Raw genomic sequence first — 23,240 nt, 5'->3', positions numbered from 1 at the left:
AGGCAGCAATTGTGTTTTGTAGATTGTAGGTCCCTTTGAAAAGTGCCCAGTTCAATTCCTTTGGAGAAAACTTGAGACTTCAGTGACAAAAGGCCTGATTTGAGCTCCCCCTCTGCTGCTACAACCCACAGGTCTTGGCAAGTTTTAAATCCAAGCCTCAGTTTCCCTGTTGTGAACGGGTGGAAGGGTCCTCACCTTGCATGGCTGGCACGGCTCTGTGCAGATGCGAGGTGTAGCTGGGATTTTAATGCAGAGGAAACAACTGTCCAGCAAGATAACATGGCTGGCCCAGGACGCTGTGGTCCGTACAGAAGGTTGCTTGCTGGGATCCAGGTAGGACTTTTGTTATTCGGTGTCTTTTGTTTTGTTTTTGGGTTTTTTTTTTTTTTGTATTGGAAATTATCACATGGTTAGACTTGCATTTTTAAATTGCTTCACTATAGAAGTTTCAATATGAGCTATCTAGGAGGGAAAGGAAACCTTTTTTCTTTTGAAGCACCAGTTAGTTGGTGTTAAAAACTTCCTCATAAAAGGACTTGAAACACAAGAGTCCAAAAGTTGACAGGATTGGGAAGCTTTCTTCTACTTTAATGCTGAAACTCAGGTCACAATGAATTTCTTCTCAAGCGTGGAGTTTTCTTTGCTCAAGGTTTACAAGACTTTGTAGGAAGAACAGTTGTATGTGCTCATCAAAAATAGAAGGTAGCTGATGGGAGTGGACACGTTCAGCGTGAATATTTGTACAGGGGTCGGCGGCTTTTAAATTTGCATCTTGATCTAAATGTATCTGCTGATTTCCCATCTGCTAATATTTCCCCATCTGCTAAATACCTGCTACCAGGGGAAGCGGATGCCTTTGTCATTCCTCTGCTTAACCTCCACGTCCCCTTCACCTGAACTTGGAAACAGCACCAGCGTCCCTACGGGCACACACACAGACGCACGCACGAACCTGCGCTCTAACCATGGACAACGCCCAGCCCGGGGAGCCCCACTGGAGAGAACGCGGTCAAGGCCGGGATCTGCGTCCCCAAGGCCACGCTGGGTGTTGGCCTCCGCCTCTGCGGAGCTCAGAGCTTAGGAAGCACTGTCTGCTCCGGGACACGAGGCCAGCCCTAGAGAAAAGGTGTGTCTGTCTAATATCCGCTACAAACAACACAGCCGAGAAGGCAAAGATATCACACCACGGGTTGCAGGTGAGAAAAAGAGGCGTCCGCGAACACAGCTGTGGCGGCGAGAAGCCAGCAGGCATCTCGTGCAGTTGAGACCCTCCCTTCCCAGGGCCAGAATGTTCTGGATGTGGCTTTGGTGCCCAGGAAAGGGCTGGAGCCTCAGCACAAGGGGCACTGTCTGCACCCCCAGTGCCTACACCATCTTCAGGACTGGTGCGGGGGGGGGGGGGGGTTGGTGTTGTGTGGACCACGTTGTGTGGACACGTGGCACCCAGGGGCTTGCGGCTTCACACATACTGCCTCTCTCCCGGAGCGACGTGGGTGAGCTCCTGAGCTTGCCTCGTCTGTGTCTATCATTCACGCCACAATAGGATTCCCTTTGTTTGCTTTTAAACCCTAAGAAGCCAGAGAGCTCCAGCTGCCCAGCTCGGGGGTCCCCGAGAAGGGTCTGACGGAGAAGGTAGCTCTCTGGTGCGGCCGCTGCCCCCCCCTCCCCGGGTGGGCCAGCACTCCAGCGTCCAGACATCACAACCGACACCAGGGACGGAGAATGAAATGGCCCCAAAGAGCCAGAGTTCCGTTTTGTGCTTAAAATCAAGTCCGTCCCATGAGGTGCCAGCTGTGTAGACACTTGATTGATGGTGGCAAATAATGGTTCTCGGTTTTGCTGGGAGCCTGCCTTCGTCGGAAGCCAGAGATGAATAAAATATACGCGAGCACATCAAATATAGTGCAAGGACAACATATACAAACAGTACATTAAGCATTATGGGAGACAGTAAAGACCTGGAAAAACAGATCTGAGTTGGCAGATGGGCTCCAGTTCCGGGTCTGTCTGCGCAAACGGGGAACCGCGCAGCGGACTTTTCCTCGTGGCCCTCCAGTTCCGGGAACAGGTCATTAGGTGGAAAATCCGAACACGTTAATTCCGCCACCCCTCCCTCGCTGACTTCCCGGCTCCCGCGGAGGGGCTCGGCCACCGCAGCCCCTGCTCGCCAGGCCCTGGGCTTCCCTCCACGCCGAGTGCAGTGTCGACAAAAATGCTACACTGACATTTCTCTCTTGCTCTCAATTACATGTAGGCTTTTCACTGCCAGTATAAAATACATATTGTGCTCCGGCGAGATCCACTGTACTGGGGTCAGCGGGAACTCATTGTCCTTTTTGCTTCAGAACAAGACAATACTGACATCTGTAAGATTCGTTGTAAATAATCTGAGCGCTCCAGGCACAGAGCGGTGGGCAGGAGCGGGGAGAAGAAAGCCAAGAGGGAGGTGCGGACAGAGACAGACAGGGATGCCGCCGCTGACTGGATTCCAAGCCACTGGGAACCCTGGGGTGTCTGGGGGAGGCGGCACTCGAAGGCCTGCATCATTTAGGAGGAAGACGAGCACCTGGCGGATAGCTGCACGACGACATTGGCCGAGACGCCTACCGCGGACAGCCTCCGCTACCAACGCGGATTCATCCCGAACAGTGTCACAGCGCGGGGACCTGGACAGGGCTCGCTGTCGTGTCCGTCCTCCAGCAGGGCCACGGGCCGAGAGCCACGCGTGGCCTCCAATTCTGACGGGGGCGGCAGGAGCGCGGGATGCCGACGAGCTTCCGTGGAGTCACCGGGCGGACGGTTCACGTCGATAGGCTCGAATGGGGTGCGTCGGCCCGCACAAAGACCCGGACGCCCCAGGGCCGAGCGGGCGCGGGCCGCACCGCAGAACCGCCTGCCCTTTAAGGCGGTGTGTGAGAAAACCAAAAGCGTGTTTGGTAACCAGACAGCAGCTGTTCTCCAAAGGAGAGCTTTCCCGTGGAAGAGAAGTTTGGCTGCAGGCAGGGTGCTGCGTCGGGATGACAAAGGGCTACAGAGGAGGAAGACACTCCAGCGGAGCTTCCCGACAGGCCTGGAGCCCACGCGTCTGCCCGCGTCAGAGGTGCACCTGTGCCCCCGAGGGGCCACACGCACGCGTGGGCCCGAGTGCGCGCCTGTACACGCGTGCGTGTCCCAGGCGGCGCCCCGGGGCTGTGGTTTGGGAGCCCGTGGGTAGAGCCGACGGCGGGCTGTCTGCTCAGGCGCTCGGCGGCGGCCAGCCAGGCTTCTCCGGGTGTGAGGGGACCGAGGTGCGTCCCAGAGTCACGGGCGGGCCTGACGGCGCCGCGGCCTGGCCATGAATTCACCCGCACTCGGGACTTCTGACCTTCAAGACGAGCGCTCTTCAGCCTGCGCCTTTTCCCTTTGGTCCCATCCAGAAAAGTGAGCATGTGATTCCAATTTGAAATTAAAAGTCATGTCTGAATAACAGAACTGCATTCTCATTTCCTAATACCCTGGTTTTTACTACTTTGCATTCAACTGTGAAAAGTCTTTTAAAACTCGGAACAGCAGTAAAACTTGAATGAATTTTTGACCCATTATTGCATAGCGGGTGTGCCTTCCAAGTAGGAGAGACTGCCAAGTTCTCCCCACCTAATATTTCCACTTTAATTGTGCCACTTGAGAAATTTACGTGCCTCAAAATATGGCATGAATCTTAGGCTTATTGCAGTATCATTAGCAGCAACATTTAAGCAACATCTGTGTGCTATAGAACTAATTGAAGTAGCAGAAGTGGCAGCTGTAAATCCACAGGAAGATGGCAGTTTGTACCCAGCACTGCTGAGTTAGCTGCTAACTGTCAGCCTGTTCCCGCAATCTGGTCTCGAGCACCACGGCACAGGCACACAGTGTCCAAAAAAATACAGCGGGTAGGCTAATGATCCCATTAACCACTTTGCTGCACGGATTTGGCTGTTTTTCCCGTTTCCTTGTTGAATTTCATTATAAATTTCTCCATTCCTGTAAAAAGTCCAGCGTGAGACGTGTCTGACTTTAAACTACTTACCTGAGCCGGGAAACGCTTGTCTGGCCAGACCGAACCGAGGATTGATTTTTTTGTTATTTAATAATTTTGCTCCCCTCACTCCTTTCGATTGCTTAAACATTTTTATCACATGCGTCTCTGTAAAAAATAACTTTAAAATCCCTAGTAATGTTGATATTTAAAGCAATGGCATTTTCTTCCCACGGACATAACATTTTCAATAATCAATACAAGATGGCAACCATAATTTATTAGCAGTAGGGGGAGGAGGGTGGGGGCAAGCGCTTGCCTGGTGTAAAGGGATCGGGCTGTCCGAGAGACTGGAGGGTCTGGTCTGTCTGTTGACTCACCAGGTTGACATGCCAGGGCCGATGACTGACAGGCCGGCCGCATGCTGGTTCAGACCCAAAAGGCATCGACTGTTTTCCTTTCTTCGATATTAAGAAAAACGATACCGAGTCTTCCCTATAGAGAGTGAGCTAAGCTGGGAGTGAGGAATTACCAAGATGCCTCTTTCTGCAGAGGAAACAAGGGTGTCGGAGCCACTGTCTGTATTCAGGATATTTCCTCCATCAAGCACAACTGGAAAAAATATTTCTGACACCTCTCACCAAACCCAGCCCCGTCTTGCTTTTAACTCTGGGTTTGCTTGTTTCTGTCTCGGCGGCTTGTGGATGGCTCTCCCTCGGTGCCTGGCCCTTAGACAGTGATGTAACTGGTATCTCTCGAAGCACTCGCGAGTGTTGGATATACACAAAAGAAGATCTCCTTCAATATACGATGACTGGTGTGTTTGCCAACAACCCGCTTCATTAGAAAATTGGCACGTCCGGCCAGCTGCCATGTGACACGCCGTTAACTGTGGACATTTGCTGTCTTAATACTCAAGTACTCAGGGACTCGACTGATAAGGGAGAAAGTGTTTGGAATCTGCTGAACCCCACGCTTAGGGTGCCACGCCACCTCACGGTATTGAAAATCAATAGCCACGTGACTGCGGGAAGGTCAGAGGTGCCCAGAATTAACTTCCTAGTACTAAATTACTATCCCTTGTTTCTTGGCTTATTTTCTAACAATAACACGTTTTAAGGGGGCCTGGTTAGAAACCACTCACGGGCACAAAGTGGGAAAACCAGAACCGCCGGCCGACAGCTGCCAGTGTCTCCCGCCAGCCCAGGAAACATCAGGACACTGAACGCTCCATCCATCTGTAACTCGGGTTCTTTAAAATCTATTTCGTTTTTAGTGGTGGCGTTTTAATCCTCACGTGCAAGGATGGAAGCTGGTGTGGAATCCGTCCATCTCTGACTCACCACACAGTGCAGCTTAATAACAACTTGGGTGCTATCCCCACACCAGGATGGTGCTCGGGAGGTCACAGCATGACGTAAAAAGGGGACAGAGATGTGCTCCTGGGAAGATTAGTTTATCAGGGAATAAGCTCCAGCACCTAACCACACAGAGTCACGTCTTCAGGTGTCACTTCTGAATGAGACTCGGCCCCATCCCCAGCCCTCACGGCCCCGTCCCCAGTCCTCAAGGCCCGTCCCTAGACCTCAGCCCCGTCCCCAGACCTCACAACCCATCCCCAGCCCTCGGCCCTGTCCCTAGACCTCATGGCCCCATCCCCAGTCCTCAAGGCCCGTCCCTAGACCTCAGCCCCGTCCCCAGCCCTCACAGCCCGTCCCCAGCCCTCGGCCCTGTCCCTAGACCTCACGGCCCCATCCCCAGTCCTCACGGCCCGTCCCTAGACCTCAGCCCTGTCCCCAGCCCTCACGGCCCTGTCCCTAGCCCTCGGCCCCGTCTCCACCCCTTGGCCCTGTCCCCAGCTCTAGCTGCCAGAGCATGAGCTCTGCTCACCTTTACACTCGGGAAAGGACACATAGTTGAAAAGAGGGAGTATTGTAATAGCTTTTTTCAGAGAACTGTGGATATTCTGCTTTGATCCTACATCCGAACTGTACAAGTGGGAGTTTCTTCCAGTTCAGCTACAGAGCAGAATCTGAAACCCTGTCCGTGAGCTTCCACTGCCCTGACCTCACCAGTCCATCTTGTGCTATAAAAGGTTCTCTGACCAATGTGTGATTTTGGTCATTTGGAAATCGGGTTCACTGAGGCCGATCTTCCAAATGTTGACGCGATTCATTACCTAATACTAAAAAAAGTAGTATCTGTTTATATCACAGTCTCATTAGAAAAATCTATTCAGAGGCTGTAAAGCTCATAGTGGTAGACATGAGTTTTCAACCGCACTGAATGACAGCCTTTAACAACTTGCCTAAAATGTTCAAATATGGAATACGTGATGCAAAGAAGCAAATGCGACACATATGTTCACGAACTATTGTAAGGATACTAGTGAATGTACCAGCCAGCCTAAGTGGAACAACATAGGACAGGACCTGAGTGTGGCTGAACGTCGAAGTTTCCTACAATATTCTATCTTTCTTCCTTTGCCCCAGAGGCAACAACTGAGTATTTATCATCCCCTTTTTCCCTTTGAAAAGGTTTTATTATGTACACGTGCATGTTCATATGTGTGTGTGCATAGGTGGTTGTATGTGTGCATAGATATTTAAAGCAACATATATCCCTCAAGACTTGAAGTTTATCGAACGCAGTACTGGAAGTCCTAGCCACAGCGATTAGACCACAAAAAGAAATGAAAGGCATTCAAATTGGTAAGGAAGACGTAAAGCGTTCACTCTTTGCAGATGACAAGATACCATATACAGAAAACCCTGGAGACTCCACCAAAAAACTACTAGAATTGATAAATGAATTCAGTAAAGTCACAGGATACAAAATCAATGTTCTGAAATCTGTTGCATTCCTATATGCTGATAATGAAGCAGTGAAAACTGAAATTAAGAGAAGAATCCAGTTTACAATGGCACCAAAAACAATAAGATACCTAGGAATAAACTTAACCAAAGAGGGGAAAGGCCTGTACTCTGAAAACCAGAACACCGATGAAAGAAATTCAAGATGATGCCAACAACTGGAAAGACATTCCCTGCTCTATTGTTAAAATATTCATATTACCCAGAGCAATTTAATGCAATCTCTATCAAAATAACAACAGTTTTCACAGCACTAGAACAAGCAATCCTAAAATTTGCATGGAACCACAAAAGACCCTAAGTGGCTAAAGCAATCTTGAGAAAGAAAAATAAAACTGAAGGTACCATAATTCCAGACTTTACTTATCCTACAAAGCTGTAGTAATCAGAACAGTATGGTACTGGCACAAAAACGGACATGCAAATCAATGGAATACAGTAGACAACTCGGAAATAAACCCACACTTCTATGGCCAATTAATCTTTGACAAGGCAAGAATACGCAATGGGAAAAAGTCTCTTCAACAAATGGTGCTGGGAAATCTGGACAGCTACATGCAAAACAATGAAACTGGACCACTTTCTTACACCACGCACAAAAACAAACTCAAAATGGATTAAAGACCTAAGTATGAAACCTGAAATCATAAAATCCTAGAAGAGAGCATAGGCAGTAATTTCTCTGATGCCGGCCGCAGCAACTTATGTCTCCTGAGGCAAGGGAAATATAAACAAAACCAAACTATTGAGACTTTATGAAAATAGAAACTTTCTGCACAGCGAAGGAAACAATCAACAAAACTAAAAGGCACCCTAGTGAATGGGAGAAGGTATTTGCAAATAACATATCCAATAAGGGTTTAGTATCCAAAACATATAAAGAACTTCTACAACCCAAGAAACAATGCAATTAAAAAATGGGAAGACAAGGGGCGCCTGGGTGGCTCAGTCGGTTGAGCATCCGACATCGGCTCAGGTCATGATCTTGTGGTTTGTGAGTTCAAGCCCCGTGTCGGGCTCTATGCGGACAGCTCAGAGCCTGGAGCCAGCTTCGGATTCTGTGTCTCCCTCTCTCTCTGTCCCTTCCCTACTCAAGCTCTGTCTCTCTCTGTCTCTCAAAAATTAATAAACATTAAAATTTTTTTTAAATAAAAAAAATGGGAAGACATGAGCAGACATCTTTCCAAAGAAGACGTCCAGATGGCCAAGAGACACATGAAAAGATGCTCGACATCACCCGTCATGAGGGAAATGCAAACCAGAACCATGATGAGATCTTCCCTCACACCTGTCAGGATGTGGCTCAAATCAGAAACACAAGAAGTAGTAAGTGTTGGCGAGGACGTGGAGAAAGGGGAATCCTCTTACACTGTTGATGGGAATGCAAACTGGTGCAGCCACTCTGGAAAATGGTATAGAGGGTCTCCAGAAATTAGAGGGTAAAATTACTCTGCTTTCCAGCAACCGCACTACTAGGCGGTTGGGCGGTTACCCAAAAAGTACAAAAACACTGATTCAAACAGATACATGCACCACAATGTTTGTATAAAGCAGCATTATCTACAATAGCCAAAATAGGGAAGCAGCCCAAGTGTTCATCAATGGATGAATGGATAAAGAAGATGTGGTGTATGTATACAATGGAACGTTATTCTGCCATAAAAAAGAATGAAGTCTTGCCATTTGCAACAACATGGATGGAGCTAGGGAGCGTAATGCTAAATTAAATAAGTCAGAGAAAAGACAAATACCATATAATTTCACTCATATGTGAAATTTAAGAGTTTATTTTGAGAGAGAGCAGGTGAGAATGAGTGAATGTGTGAATGGGGGAGGGGCAGAGAGAGGGGGAGGGAAAGAGACTCCAAAGCAGGCTCCGCACTCTCAGCACAGAGCCACACGTGGGGCTCGAACCCATGCACTGTGAGATCACGACCAGAGCTGAAATCAAGAGTCGGATGCTCAACCAACTGAAGGCATCCCAGGCGCCCTTCATATGTGAAATTTAAGAGGCAAAGAAGCAAAGGAAAAACAGAGAGACAGAAACCAAGAAACAGACTTTTAATTACAGAAAAGAAACTGGTGGTTGCCAGAGGGCAGATGGTGGGGGGAAAGGGGAAACAGGTGACGGGGATCAAGGTACATTTGTCATGACGAACACTCGGCAATATATACGAGTGCTGAATCACTAAACTGCACACCTGAAACTGACAGAACACTGCATGTTAACTATACTGGAATTTAATCTAAAAACTTAATAAAAGGGGCACCTGGGTGGTTCAGCCGGTTGAGTGTCTGACTTCGGCTCAGGTCATGCTCTCATGGCTCGTGGGTTCGAGCCCCGCGTCGGGCTCACTGCTGTCAGTGCAGAGCCCGCTTCGGACCTTCTGTCCACACCGCCCCCCCCCCCCCGCCCCTTCCCCACGTGTGCGCTCTCTTAGAAGTAAATAAATCTTTTTATAAACTTAATAATAAAAAAGCTCTTGTTTGTGACCTTTACAAAATTAGTACCGTGCCCCAGGCAGTCTCCCGCAGCCTGCTTTGTGGACTCGTGACCCCGAGACTCGCCCACACTGTGGCACGGAGCTCTTACTCACTCTCCAAGTGGTGTGATTTCCACTATGCATGCACCTGTCCTTCTCTGGACGGGTGTCTGGACTGACCACCGTTTTCACTCTTGCACCCAGGCCTGGCTTCTGGGCACACACCAGACTCCCTGGGGAGTGTGCCTGGGGGAGAAATGGCTGGGCTAGGACACCAGAGGGTAACCCCACAAGACCGTGCGAAGTCACTGCACACACAGCACAGACTAACTGCCCTTTTCCAGGTCTTACAGGGGCTCTTCTTCAGGTTCCTGGAACGTTAACCATAGTCAGCTCTTAGCGTGCACGGACATTTGTGGGTGTTCAAGAGTTGATTCTAGAATGAGAAGTAGGAGAGCTTCGCTGCCCAGTGGGATCAGGACCGATGTTGAGGTGGTGGCCTTGGGCTTCACATCTTCATAGCTGGGTTGTTTGGGAGCAAAACGCTAATCCTTCTTGGGGGAAATGCAACCTATCACGGCGTGTTGTAAGGATCACAGCCGCCAGTTCTGATGAAGGATGAAAATGTCAGCGTTTTGTTGGTAACGTCCCGTATTTACTAAAGTGCTCTCTGAAGAGGCCTGTGACAAAGAAGGCTCCGTCGTGCCAACACGGGGACCGCCATTTGACCAGACCTTACAAGGCGTTGGGTCTCAGCGCTCAGTGTGCAAAGTGCCAAGATGGACGATGCCCAGGGGAAGGCCCCGCAGGGTGTTGGAGGGCACCCAGAGGTCTCTCTTAAAATGAAGGACTTGCCAGAAGGTTCCCAGAATGCTCAGAAAGCTGGCTTTTCACCTCTGCGAGTCCCTGGTTCTTTTCTGTGTTGTCCGGGCACAAATTCTAGAAACACTTCTTTTCAGAAACTTCTTGTAGTTGGTTTGTCGAAAGCAGTTTCCCGCAAGCGTGGCCAGAATGCCCAGCCACAAACCGCGTGGCTCAGGCTCCCCCGTTCTCGAAGCCGGCTCCAACCTGCGGACAAGCTTCCGTCAGATGCCTGCCTCCCCGGGCAGCGCCCTCTGTAAGTGTGGGTCTCCCGGACCGCCTCGTGGTCACTTCTGGCCCAGCAACGGCTCTCTCTGTTCACCCGCTGCCGTGTTTTTCCAGCTGCGAGAAGAGCTTCTGGGGGAGTTCTTCCAATAACCATCATCTTGATCTTAAATGTAAACATTGTCACCGCGGTTCAAAGAGAGATTAATGGTTTGCTGACGGCTCCATACGTCCTGAGGAAATGACGCGCCAGAGAGGACACGCAATCGCCATCTTATCTCCAACGCCAGTGGAGAATCCACACCCACACGTGGCCGCGGGTGTCCCTGGGACTCACGGTAGGTGCTGCCCAGGTCTGGGGCTTGGATCTATTTTCTGAGCAACTTGCCACCTGAGAAGGAAGTGTGGCATTTGTCCCCTAAAGAGGGACACAGGAGAAAGGGCTGAGTGCCAGCTCTGCCCTCGGTGCAAACTTTGAGGCCACGGCTGGGGCTCCGTTCCAGGCACAAGATGGCAGGAGGATCACACAGGTCTGCGTGGGACAGCCTGTGGCTCTCGGCCACTCGTGATCTGCAGCCCAGCCCCAGGCCCCTCCGGCCCACTCTCTCTGGTTCCCCGAGCTGCTGCTCAAACCGACTCCAGGTCGTGTGCTAGCAAGGCAAATCCACTCCGACCAGTTCGCCCACTCTCGACCCCACGCCTGCTTCCACCTGCAAAGCAGCGCGGGACACGCCGTGGGCGGCCCTGGGGCTCGGGACGGCCCCTCTCGCTTAGGTCTGGGCCTCAAACCACCACGCCGTCTTGACAAAGCCAGGCCCGCGGCCCTGTCAGGGCTGTGGCCTGAGTGTCAATACCAGGAGGACCGGCCAATTATACTCCACATCTGAATTCCTTATATTTTTTAAGTGTTCTACACTAATTAGTGAGTCCTGTCAGCTCTAAGGATTAGTAGCTTCTCTAAGAAGACACAGCGATGTTAAGCGACTTACCTAATTATGTAAAACACGGGATGCAGAGACGAGCAGGCTTCTCCGCCGGGCAAGGTGCCTCCGTTCTCATGGGCCCCCAGGGTGCCGGTGATGCAGTCCTGGCCTCGAGGACAGCGGGGTGCTAGGTGAGGCCCCCGTGATCTCCTTGGGGCCTGCACTCCTCACAGCCTATCTCCCCTGCCAGGAACTCGGGTCTTGTGGCCGTTCCCTGCATGGGGCGCTGGGTGAACTTCAGTGACAAAGGAGGGATTCAGAAAAGTCCACCATCCCAGGGCAGTAAGGTGAGGAAAGGCTGTAAGAGGAGGCAGGTCTTTGCAGACCTAGGGGGCTCCTGCCAGACAAAGTCAGGGCTGTAGGGGCCGTGGTGTCCCTTGATGCCTGTGAGGCCTGCCATGCACTGCTCTCCTGATTGCCATCTGGAACTTCACCCAGAGCTGACCCCACACGACCATACCCCCGGTGGCAAGAGTGTCGGCCTTCCCCCTTGCCCGACCATCACCACTGCCCTCTGGGCCCCTGGTTTCCTCTGCTCTAAGGTGCCTGGAGCTCCTTCTACTTGAAAGGCCTTCCATGTCCTGTCCAGCAGTAACAGGTACAGTGCATGCCCTGCCTCCTCCAGGAAGCCCCTTTTGATTTTCTGAGACAGCATGCCCCGAGCTGGGTCCTTCTCATATTGGTGTCACACGGCCCGTCTACGTGGAGGCTGCCTGGCCACCCCCCACCCCCCCTCCATGATCTAGTCTGGGCATGATCTCGTCTGGGGCATTCTCATCCACCGGCCCTGCAGGCACAGAGCAGAAGTGTGACAGGCATGTCGTCTTGAGATTAGACTGCAGCAACCAGTACGGTCTTAAGACATCTGTCGGGGGGCCCTTCTTAACCCAGTAAATACACTGTTCTTATAATCAGAGCCATTAACACATTTCCGTTGCAAAAATTTAGACTACGCAGAGAAACACAGAAAAGAAGTTTCCAACTACTCACGCTGCGTGATCACTGTAGCGCCTTGCTCTGCAGACGGTTTTTTTTTTTTTAAACAAGATCTACCATTTATGCATACGTCATGTCCGAGCATCATCGTCCTCTTTCCCCAGCACGACGGGAACGAGATTCCTGGCTTGAGGAGCTTCTGGGAGAGAGTTCAAACATGGTGCTGTTCTCGCAGCAAGGAGGACGCCACAGCGGCTCAAGTTCAGAGGCAGCGTTATGGACGTCGGCTGAGTGTAGCCCGAGGCCCCTTGCTGGGAGGGCAGGCTTGGAGAGACCCTCCTGGACTGGGGTGCCAGTGGGATAGGGAAGGGGCAGGTGGGACCCACAGTCAGCCACAAAGGCACCTGCGATGCCCCGGCAGGTTCGGGCCGAGCCCACCACAAGGTTCCACCCCTTCCCGGGAAATCCTGCTCATCTACATCTGAGACCAACTCGCTGGAAACTACAGAGTACCCGTCACGCTGCCTCCTGGTGCAGAAGTCCGATGTTTGCGTGGAGAGGTACCGACAGCTACATCCCTCTTGGTGTTGTAATGTTCAGATGCGTCACGTCGAAGAGAAGACAGCTAAATGCGGGTTCTCGGCCCTGCATGGAGCGTCCTGGTCTGGAGACGGAGCGGGAGGAGTCGGGTGCCTCGGCCGCAGGGGAGCGGAGCTGCGTGCTCAAAGCGAACGCCCTCCCTGCCGCTCGATGTGCCTCTGGTGGACGTCCCGTGGAGGCCCAGATGTGCGTCCGTCTGGAGCCGGGTGACTCTGAGTCCACGGCCGGAGGACACAGTCGGCCCTCCAGACCACGACCACACACGCTCAACACCAGCACCCTGGAGGCCAGCAGGTGGCTTTGCTTCTCTTCCGGGGTTACGGGTAAGAGAGAACTGACTTTCCAACCCCCGGGGTGGGGGACCCCTTGGCGTACGCAGAACATCAAACGTGTGAGCACTCTGGGGTCAGAGTGGTAGGGAGGAACCGGAACTCTCCTCCCTTCTTGGGGAGAGAGAGAGAGAGGGAAAAGACTCAGCAACTGTCAGAGGTACGATCTGTAGCTTTTCTCAGCACCACTACAGGTTTAAAGTAACTTGGTCTGCATTACATAGAATGTGTTTTCTGTCATAAAATTGTATAATAGTTTATCCTAATTTTTTTATTTTTACTCATTTATTTATTTTAAATTAAAAAAAATTTTTTTAACTTTACTCATTTTTGAGAGACAGAGAGAGAGTATGAGCAGGGAAGGGGCAGAGAGAGAGGGAGACACAGAAACAGAAGCGGGCTCCAGGCTCCCAGCTGTCAGCACAGAGCCTGACACGGGGCTCAAACTCGCGGACCACGAGATCATGACCTGAGCCGAAGTCGGCCATTCAACCCACTGAGCCACTCAAGCAACCCTGTAATAGTTTATTCTAACAAAATTATAAAGTTCTTAGCTGAATGTCCCCCCTGCCCGCCAGGCACCATGCTGCCTACCTCTGTCTCAGCCCTTGTAGTCACCCAGAATCAGAGATGGGGCGGGTCCTTCGTGGTCTGCAGGGGGGGCCGAGGCAGTGGCGAGGGCGGGGACGTGGACCCCGGGCGGTTCTTGGCCACTGCTCTGGACGCACCTGTTTCTGGGAAAAGCAGCAGAGTCACAGGCTTCCAGTGCAGGAAGCAATGAGGCTGGCACATCCCTGCCTTTCACATCTTCCACTGTTGACAGCTTCTGTTTTATAAAACGCATTGAGAAACAGGGGAAAATGCCTCCTGCCCTCATGCGATAAGCTGATTAACGAGATTTTAGTTGTTCTGTCCCAATGTCTGTACCACCACCACCCCCTCCGATGCTCCCGGCTGTGGGCCCTTGTGCTCGGGCCCCTTCTCCGCTCAGATGGTGTCTTGCTTTACACCCCTTCCCCCCTGGCCTTCAGGTGTCTGCACATAAATGCCCGCGAGGAGGTCCCGGACCAGGGCAGGCTCCCGAGGTGGCCCTGGGGATCGGCGTGGCCACGTGCAGTTGGCAAGGACCCGCCCCAGGGCCCCGTGGAGGTGGTGGATGAGTGAGGGCCTCTTGCCAGCACCCCAGCACCCCCGTACCCCTGGTCAGCCCCGCGTGGTGCCGGGACCAGCTCTGGCCAGCCAGGGTTTTCTGGTAATGTTCATCCACTGCTGCTTTCGGAAGCCAGCTGGGAAGTAAATGATGCTGGGTGGTGATTTCCAAATTCCCTATCAGACACATTCTCTGCCACTCTGGAACTCGAAAGCCACACTCTGGACAGAACCAATGATGACACCAGAATCTCGAGGAATCATGCCCAAGAAAACAGCTCCTCCCCATTCCTGAGGCATGTGCCCAATGCATGCAACTGTGCAGCACAGACCCGCTGGTGTCCCCCAAGGCTCTGATGCCAGCAAGAAAAGTCCCCTGTCACCCACGGCTTCCCTCGGGGCCCCTGAGCCAGGCTCTTGGGGGAGTTGGCACAGCCTCAGGAGACGGGATGGAAAAGCAGGTACGTAAATCAGAATGCACCCAGGCGGAGCCCTCTCCAGATCCTCCCGTGTACCTGCACCCCCCCTCTGCCAGGGCTGAGGCCTGACTCGAGCCAAGAAAGCTGGTGGGGAGACACTAATCTCCACCTAGGAGTCTGCTGCCCCTGTGATCTGCTCCCACAGGGCCTAGTGTAGGTAAGTTAAGCCATTAAAACCCTAAGAAAGAGAGCCCTTGGCCAAACGTAAGGTGCTCCCATTCTTTTGGGCTGGGGACAGACAGCTGTTCCCTCCACGTTATGGACTCTGGCCTACAAGCACTGCTTCACAATGTCTCATCAGGACTGTGACTGTCCCTTGAAGACAGCCCGTGGGGGCTGGCATAGCATAGCTGTGCCCACCCCTTCTATGAACCAGACATTTCAAATGTCACTTCTCCTTGGATCCTGTGCTTTTTCCAGGAAAGCAAGCAAAAATTAATAGAAACACTGCTGGAAACTTCCTTGGGAACACCCTCTTCAAATGGAGAACTTACTTCCTGAGGAACACAGGGTCCTCTGTCAGCCTGTCTCTACCACGTTGTTGGCCCAGACCCAGGGGGCTGTCAGGAGCCAAATCCCTCCTGTGGGGTCTCCACTTGGGTTCTAGAGGTTCTCGGAGAGGCTGGGGGTCACAGGGCGGCGCCCACAGCACTAGGCGGGAATTGCAGATACCAGGGCTCTTGAGTTTCCAAAACACTGAGAATGGCTCCTCTCTCCCTCCTTGCAGAAGTCACACATGCCCCCAATCACACCAGTGTAGCCCCTGGTGTGAGGAAGGGGCTCAGAAGACCCCTTCTGCAGAGAAAGCGGTCACGCACACACAGTAGAACCTTCCAGCCCCTTCTTCTTGGGGCAGGTACATACACTGTGAGGCTTTGTGCCAACTTTCCTTCCCTGCGCCAGAGGCGGGCCGTCCAGGAAGATACACAGAGGCTGAGGCTAAACACCTCACCCCTTCCCGAATCAACATCCCGACGGATTTGACCCGGTCTCTTACTGATGGACCGTTAGAGTGATTCCTTTTTTAGTATCATAAGCACAACTTTGAGGAACATCCTCCACCACTCCTGTTTCTTTGGAGGGATGATTCTGTTACTACTACCTTTACTTTTATGTGGCCTGGAGAGTCTTCTGGGCTCTCTGTCACATGGGACAGTCTCTCCAAGGTGAGCCCCATCCTGGCTGCTGTGCAAACTCCACCCCGAGGACCTGCCTGCATCAGGTTGGGTGCTGACCATGCCTTCCTTGGTTCTGTTCTCCCCCCAAGTCCCTCTTCTGGCTCTGCAATGCACTTGCCTGTAGCCTTAGACAAGTCCTGAAACCTTGGGCCTGTTTCCCTACCTGGAGGACAGAGGAAGCAGTGGGATCAGCTCTATTCAAGGTAGAGCCTGTCTCTACCAGCTCATGGAACGTGGGCTGTGGGATCTGCTGGGCTCAAGAAAGGTTAGGAAGCAGGTAGGAGACGGAGGTCTGTGCCAGGAAAGGCTGTTGGCAGAGGGTGGGGCGGGGTGGGGCAGGGACTATGGTGCCAAAGCGTGAGGCATGGGCAGCTCCGGGTGAATTGAGGCTCTGCTGATTGGGGTGGCAGGTAGAGGATGGCCTTGCCTGCGGGCCTGGGGCCGGCGTCCAGGCCTTGCTGTCCCCAGGAGCTCTGCTCAGCCTATGAGCAGACAGACAAGCAATCCTTGGCAAAACGGTGGCTGTGCTTGGAGGGAAAGGACAGGACAGAGGATGGAGAGCTGGCTGTCCCAGCAGGTGTCTTGGGAGGCCTCCCCAGGGTGGGGCACAGGGGGCAGAGCATTCGGAGGGGAGCACTCCTGTAGGGAGGTCCACGCGGACCCCACCTCCTGGGAGAAGGGGCAGAGTGGCCATGGGTGACAGGGACACGAGAGCCTGCCTGGCAGAGGAAGCCGGGAGCCGTGTGTCTGAGTTGTGTGGCTGAGCGCACACCCAGGGGGCTCTGCTGAGGTCTGAGAGGCAGTGCGGTGCAGGGCGGGCCCGGCGCGTGCTGGCCCGTAGGTTCTGGGGAGACCATGCTCATGGGCAGTCCCAGCAGAATGCCACGTGCAGCCAGTGCCTCGCTGGCGGGGCTGGTTTATGCCACCTGAACCCAGAGTACCTGTGCATGGGGGCCGAGGAGTGACGATCTGCACGGGCTGCTCCCTGATCCCCACACTTACCCGAGGGCCACGCCGCCCCAGGCCTTTCCACGTCCGGGCGGTGAGGCTGGACCATCTGCACGCCACCTGGAACAGAGACACATCCTCTGGTGGCCAGGAGGGGTCCTGAGGAACAGACTGTGGTTCCTGGGCACAGCCGTCCTTGGGGGCCTCCTCTCTCCTTTCCAGATGCCTGTTCCACCCAGTTCAAGGTTGGCACGGACATCTGCAGACACTGTCCTCACAGAGGTGGAGGCTGTGTGTCTGGGCGAGGTCATGTGTTCAGTGGACTGGGGCTCCGTGACCTCTGAAGGCACAGGGTCAGGGGCTGGGACACTCTGGGCCCACTCTCTGCCCTGGGTGTAGCCATTGGCCAGGCTAAGATGCTCCCAGGCACGGCTGGAGGATGGTGAACACAAAGACGGAGGGCCTCTGCTGGGGAGAAGGGAGGAACCACAGCCTGCTGCTGTGTCCCAGGAGAGGGATGGGGACCCACTGGCATGGGGCCCGGGGGCTCTGAGGACCACCCACAGCGGAACAGGGTCTCTGGAAGGCACTGCCCTCCCACCCCAAAGTGGGAGGCTGTCTGCACCTGTGTGCAGGGCCTGGGTGGCCTCTTCATTCCACGACCAGACTGACTTCCAGCCAACAGCTCTTCCACCGGCTCTGGGGGAGCTGGCTCCAGAATGTTCTAGAATGTTCCATTTCTGGCTCAGGACTTTTCTTCCATCCACCTCACCTGACTGGAGACTCTGACGGGGCCAGTAAGGTGGACAGTGTGGTCACGGCTACTGCTCTGCCCTCTTCAGCAAGGGTCTCAGCTGAGGCGAGTAACCTGTGAGCCCAGACTTAAGCTGTCCCGCACATTTGATGGGGTCATCAGGGCAGGGTCACCTGGGGAGGCTGCATAGGAAGAGAGGATCACAGCCAAAGCCTGTGAAGCCACGAAAGCCCTTTTCCCAAGAAAAATGGTCTAAATTGTGGTACAGAAGACCACTTGAGGGAGAATACTGAAATTCTAGAAAGAGCAGAACTACCGTGAAGAGAACATCCTAGGAACACTTGCCCATACTAGGTTTGAACTTGAGTACAGCAAAGGGTGGGCTCCCCAGGCCGGTGCATCCAGATGGCAGGTATGGGTTCACGGGCCTGCCAAGTCACAGCCCTCTTCCCAGCTCACGGGCTGTCCCCCGGCTCACGTTCCTGCCCTCGTCTTTCAACGTGCCCAGGACCCCGCTCTCGACTCTTGCTGATGAGACCAATGGGGCCGAAGCAGCCCCGCCCCACCACCTCCTTCCAGGGGGCGGGGGGACTGCCTGGGGGGTGCTGGGAGCTGTGGGCTGTGTCCAGGGATACACAGTGTGACCCCATCCCCGGATGCAGACGCCCTGCAGAGCACAGCAAGTGCGACAGGAACTCAGCAACACCTGAAGGACAAGAGGAGGAAAGATGGATCCGGAAGGCCCACCCGGAGCAGCGAGAACACAGAAGGGGGGAAGGGCCAGGTCCCCGCAGTCGGCACTCAGACAGGTGTGAACAAGAGGACACAGACGTTCCCGGTTACGGGGGAAGGTCCTCAGGGGAGGCGGCTGCAGGGAGGCCCACAGGACATCCAAGAAGGGCCGCTCCAGCGGGGTAAGCGCAGCAGCCACAACGGTGAGGGCTCTGCCCAGACGCGGCCTCTCACACAGAGGTTTCTGCTCAGAGTACTTCCCCTCTTTGGGACTCAAAAGAGCAAATCAAGGCCTTTGAAGGAAGCATCTGGAGAACGTGCCGGGCCCAGGTCGAGCTTGCTCTGGCTGGACTAGAACCATCTGGCACTGAGGATCTGCGTTCAGCAGGAGCACCGCACGCTTATCTGGAAGGATCTATATCTGGAAGGATCTCCAAGCTGTCACAAGTTTAACACTGCCGGGGGGGGGGGGGGGTCTGTCTCACTCCCCAAAGGAACCCATCCACAAGGGCTGTGAGCTCAGCCCAGCCCCCAGCCTCCTCTGTCCCGTGGGCCTCCCTCACCTGGTGGGTTGCACACGGCACAGGATGCCCCTCGTGTGGTTGCCAGGTGAGCGGGTGGTCAGGGCTCTCTAGCCTACTCTCTCGGGCTCTCGACTGATTAAATCCCAAAGATGGCCAGGGCTGGCCCTTCCTTCCTGGGCACAGATTCAGACTCCCCTCTGAAGGTCCCTCGGAGATGTGCCTGGGGCTGGGGGTGCCCCAGGCTTCAGGGCTTTCCCACAGGGCCCGGGGCCCAAACCGCCTGCCGGGGAGTGCAGCCCAGCCCTGCATACCTGCCCCTGCACTGCCTGCCAAGAGCCTCACACAGGCATCCACTTCTTCTGGGAGCCATGGCCATCAAAACATGCAAAAGCAAGACTTTTTGCACAGTATCACATGTTGCTTAATGTTTGGACACTGATATTTTCTCCAGCTGGGTTTTTCTTAATTTAAGTCAACAAACCAATCTGGAAGCAAACATGTTGCTCATGTTTGGGAACCAAACAGAAGTGACGTGTAGCGGGAGACTTAAGGAAAGCCTCAGGTGTGTGTGTGTGTGCGGTGGTGTGCCCGCCGGGGGGGGGGGGGGTTGGACTCCACCTCTGAGAGGCAAGGAAAGAGGGAAGACAAAGTCCCTGGCCTCTCTCCTGTGCCCCTCGCACCCCTCGCCCCAGGAAGGGTGTGTGTGGGCAGGAACCACACATATGAGGAAAAGCCGTGCAGAGTGATCCCCAGGATGGCTGGCAGCCAGCAGTCATTTCTGCCCCAGTGGCACCAGAGTTCACAATGATGAGGGCACTGAAGCTCCTTCTCACGTCCTCGGACGCGGGGCCCCTGGTCCGGCTGAGCACCGACACCCACAGACGAGCTCCGCTCACCAGGAACCCAGGAAGGCAGCTCAGAACAGGGTGTTGAACACGAGGCTCTGTGAAGGTGCCCTATGACCCCAGTGCCGCATTTTTTGTGATCGATCTTAACTAGCGTCCATGCGGAATCTTCTTCTTGTGGCTTTTTTCCATGAAAAAACACTGAGACAACTTTAAAGACTCGTTAACGACGTCCTTTCATCAGGCTGGGCTCTGCGTCCCGCAGCGCCTTGCTGTCCGGGCCCCTGGCCTGCGCCTCGCCCCCCAGCCCGCGGAGCCGGCCGGCTGATGGAGGCCAGACGTGCTCGTCTGTCGGCAGCTGGAGCCACGGCGTCCGCGGACCCTGCACAGCTGCCCTCAGCCGCTCACAGACGCGTCGGGACCTGCACTTTCTCCAGGCTCTGGGCCTGCCTTTCAACTGTCACCCCCTTTCCTTCAGACAGACGGACGGACAGACAGACAGGGGCTGCATGGCAAGGTTCCATTTAAATCTCCACGTCTTTCAAACTGATAATGGGCAAAATTGATGTGAACTTCAGTTTCCTAAACACAAACTCTCCATCAAACGCTGGCGAACGAGAAAGCAACCGCACACGGGCCGAAGGAGACCAAGCCAAGTTAAATCCCCCTCTGTGACCCCACCGCCGGCACAACAGCAAGAAAACATGCAAACCACGCACTGGGACGCCCAGAGACATGGCGGCTCTCGACCACGGAGAAGGCCTTAGTTTCCGGCCCTTATAGGACAGTGTTCTGAGTGAAATAAACTCTTTCTGTGCGTCCCACGTGAAGTCATTTGTCACTTCAGAAGCCTCTGTGTGCGGCCTGAAACCCAAATCGCACAAAGATCTCCGGCAAGCTCTGAACAGTCTGCACGTCGATTCGGCTGTGACGTCCCACCTGCTCCAACCGTGGCCGAGGCTGGGGCCGGCGCGGCCGCCCGTGGTCATGGCTGTGGGTGCCGATGGCAGGAGACACGGCCAGCAGTGCCCGCCTGCCCCTGCCGGGCCCACAGCAGGGAGGACAAGGACATCTGGAGCAGCACGCAGACCCCGCTGGGACCCGCTGGATCGAGCCACCACTTAGGTTTTGAAGCAACCCCCTTGCACAGGGTTTTGTTCCCATATTACAGTTTTGAAGGAAGTTCTGGGACAACGTTGTTGTTCGTGACCCGGTTAAACGATGGTTTTGACATAAACACACCTGCACTCGACACGCCTGGCCACCCAAAAGAGGCGACAGTGTGAGCACGCGGTGTACAGACAGGAGACTTGGAAGAAAACTTGTTCCCAAAGACATTTGGGTTAGAAACGGCTTCAGTCTCTCTAGGTCGTTCAAGCAACGCTTCTGCTAAGAAGCAGACGAGGATTAAAAGCCCCAACTAAGTCGCTTGCAAGGTGAGCTTACCTGCGTTCTCCGGAATGGGCCCTGCCCGCACCCTTTGTATCTAGAACTGGGAGCAGCCGACCCACGTGGTCTGCGGCTCTGTCTTCGGCCACATCCCCTCCAGCCCCTGCCCGCACAAGACACCGCGAGGTTTCTTCTCTGGGCGCAACGGCGGCAGACCCGTGCTGTCACTTCGCCCCTCGATGCAGCCAGAGGACGCGGTGGACGACGGTGGGCTTACCTGGGGCTTCTCCACACGGAGAAGGCACCGGAGAACACAGCCACCCGTTGGAAACCTTGGCTCCTGCGTGGCCAAGGGCATCTGTACCGTACGCACGTGGCTCCGCAAAAACAACCGTTTTCTCCGAACCTCTCATCGTCCTGGTCTCTGGAAACGGGGGAGAACAGCAAACAACGGCCTCTGCACGGAGCCGGCTGTCCCGCCCCCGTGGGTCTCCGTGTCTGCGTTCAAAGTACCATGCGCCACGTTAGTGCAGGGGACCCGAGGCTGAGGCCGAAGAACACGACTAATTCTTGTTTCCACATTTCTTTTTATTTGGAAAGTATTTTTGTGTTTCTTTGTGCCTTTCCTTTTCCTCCTTATTTCCATAAGCCGCACTGCAACCTTGAGCAGCAGTGGCTCTAGGCGACTGTGCTGGCTTTTCATGTGGGCCCCCGCACAGCTTGTCCTTGGAGCGGTACACGGCCGTGCCTCTGTCAGCGGGAACCTCGGGGCATCTATCAGGCCCGTTCTGACAGGGCCGAGGAAGCCCTGGGAGACAGAAAACAGGACGCGGTCTGTACTGCACCAAGGGCACGGCCCAAGCAGGCGGTGCCAGGCCACGAGGGGCTGCGGGGTCACCTCGGTCTGCTCTGATGGGCGGGTCTCCGGCCGCAAGTGGCCGAGCCCCGCCGGGGACGTGGGCCTTGTAGGCACGCCCGCGTGTGGCCGTCTGACTCAGGAACCCTCCCTGGGAGCCCACCCGGGGATCTGGAGATCGGTGGGAGGCACGCGGCGTGTCAGGGACCCACACCTTCCTGGCCCGGGAGGTGGCTGGGGTGCACGGCATGCGGGCGGCACGGGACACGCGGAGCATCACCAGGGTCTGCCAGCAGCACCGACGGCACCCCGTGCTCCGCGGGACCGGCACAGAGCCGATCGCAGAGCTCCCTCTGCCCCCACTCTCAAGTCTGTCCTCAGACAGATGTGGCGACTGGGGGTCTCCCGACCACAGCCTAGTGCACTGCTATGGTGCCCTCTATTGGAAAGCACTCAGACGAAACCCACACCCGGGCCAGCGAGGCCAGAGCTCCTGCCTGTGAGGACCGCGGTTTTCCGGCCCGTTCAGGGCAGAGCACGACCGCATTTCTTGGTGACCGTCAGTTCCTGGAGAAAAGCATTTTCCTCGCAGAATTTACAACACAACCACTTCCGCAGTCCCCAAATACAAAGCGCACCCCGGACCCCCACTCGCCTTCCCAACACGTCAGAAACATAGAAACGGGCCCCTCTGCTCACACGCGGAGACGCCGGGAGGGCGTGCTTACAGCTGTCGAAGCTTGCCAAGGGGCTCGGCGAAGCAAGGTGGCCCCGCGGCCTGTCCGGAAATCAGACCTCCACGTGGCCACTGCGGGCGCCGGATGGCGGGCTTTGAGACAGCAGCAGGGAGAAGGATGGAAATCAGAAGGTGATGCAGTAATGGTCCTACCACTTTATTTTTGAGGGGAAAGACCCAGAATTTGGTTGACATAATAAAAGGATATAACAAATTGCAAATTGGTGAGAAAAGCCTAAAGTCTGTTTACATCAGGCACCGTTCCTTTACCGGCGTTAAGGTAACATGGAATTTAAAATACGCCCAAACCATGCGCATTACAGGCTGTATATTTACCCAGGCTCTCGGTGACACATACAAAGC

The 23,240-nt window shown here is 54.3% G+C and overlaps 1 long non-coding RNA gene across 1 annotated transcript in view; it reads right to left on the bottom strand.

Annotated features, from left to right (window-relative positions):
• LOC109252264 (uncharacterized) overlaps positions 1 to 12,145 on the bottom strand; it is a 29,220-nt gene extending 17,075 nt beyond the window's left edge. The window contains exons 1-2 of the long non-coding RNA XR_002073914.2: positions 11,429 to 12,145; positions 9,502 to 10,672 (exon numbers count right to left, since the gene is read on the bottom strand). This is a non-coding gene — a long non-coding RNA (uncharacterized LOC109252264). The remainder of the gene's footprint in view (positions 1 to 9,501; positions 10,673 to 11,428) is intronic.
• Between the last annotated feature and the right edge of the window lie 11,095 nt (positions 12,146 to 23,240).

This window comes from Panthera pardus, unplaced genomic scaffold (assembly GCF_024362965.1).
Source record: "Panthera pardus isolate Hobbes unplaced genomic scaffold, ASM2436296v1 HiC_scaffold_22, whole genome shotgun sequence".
Taxonomy (NCBI): Eukaryota; Metazoa; Chordata; class Mammalia; order Carnivora; family Felidae; genus Panthera; species Panthera pardus.
Note: the sequence above shows the minus strand (reverse complement) of the source record. Positions and strands in the feature narration are given on the sequence as shown.